Source organism: Cynoglossus semilaevis, chromosome 7, assembly GCF_000523025.1.
Source record: "Cynoglossus semilaevis isolate Cse_v1.0 chromosome 7, Cse_v1.0, whole genome shotgun sequence".
Lineage (NCBI taxonomy): Eukaryota > Metazoa > Chordata > Actinopteri > Pleuronectiformes > Cynoglossidae > Cynoglossus > Cynoglossus semilaevis.
In genome coordinates, this window is record NC_024313.1 from 13,406,664 (window position 1) to 13,407,854 (window position 1,191).

The following is a 1,191-nucleotide window of genomic DNA, read 5'->3' on the forward strand; positions in this document are numbered from 1 at the left end:
TCCTCCTCCTCCTCCTCCTCCTCCTCCTCCTCCTCCTCCTCCCGGCAGCTCTGACTTTTACAGTGCTGACTGGGTTCTTCCTCTCAGACCTGTCTCACCCCTGGAGGACAGTTTTTCGCAGCGTTGCGTCAGAAAGCTCTAAAACAGCAGCAGTAAGATCAGTCACAGCAGCCCACGTGGGCCAGGTCATTAGCAGCACTCTCGCTCTCGCGGCCCAAACTGGCTCCAATTAAGGCTTTTGTTGCTGGTATTTATGTGACAGAGAGCGAGGCGCTGGAACCGCTGTTCTGCTGACGGGCCTGGAGGAGGGCGCTGTTACAGCCTCATAAAACACAGATCAGGCTAAAACAGCTTCTACTGAAGTCGCAGCAACAGACGCCGTGGGCGCTAGCTGAACGTAAAGTCGTAAAAGTCGTAAAGTCCGTCTTCTCATTCACAACGACTCCCTCCACGGACCGCTCGGGCTCGATTCATGACCCACGTGGGCCACTTACTCAGCCCACACATAACAGTGAAATACAGGTCTCACGGTTGGTGGTCCAGAGTGTGGACCACATGCTAGACAAGCTCCCCACCTTTAGAAAAGTGGGCCGCATCCATCATTTAAAGGTCATTGGACCAGGAGGGTCTCTGGAACAGCCCATGGTCCGGACCAGTGGTAAAATACTGTGTGTGTGTGTGTGTGTGTCTGTGTGTGTGTGTGTGTGTGTGTGTTCATTCAGTTCATTTTCACTGAAACGACAGAGTTTTAAAGACAACAGGAAAAACAGAGTTCTTTAAATAGAACACACACACACACACACACACACACACACACACACTGACGACACCATATTGAACAGATGAAGGTGCTGTCAGTAGCACCTGCTCCTCCTCCTCCTCCTCCTCCTCCTCCTCCTCCTTCATCTCCTCACTCCTTCACCTTGGTGTGTTTTTTGATTTGTCGTCTTTTCTTTGTTGTTTCAGACGTGACGTCTCGACGTCTCGACGTCTCGACGATCTCTGATGAGGTCAGAACATCGAGATGCTTGGTGGCTAACTCTTAGCACTATTAGCTATATGGACTACATTAGCTGCTGTGGTTACACAGCTAATCTTAGCGGTGGTCGTTAAGTTGAAGACATCGTCTGCATACAGTTCCATCCAGCTGAAGGATTCTGGGTAACGCTCCAGGACCGACTGACCCGAGCT

General features: G+C 51.0%; 1 protein-coding gene across 2 annotated transcripts in view; it reads right to left on the reverse strand.

Annotated features, from left to right (window-relative positions):
• hivep2a (HIVEP zinc finger 2a) overlaps positions 1-1,191 on the reverse strand; it is a 34,435-nt gene that overhangs the window by 19,461 nt on the left and 13,783 nt on the right. The gene's annotated exons all lie outside the window — the stretch shown is intronic.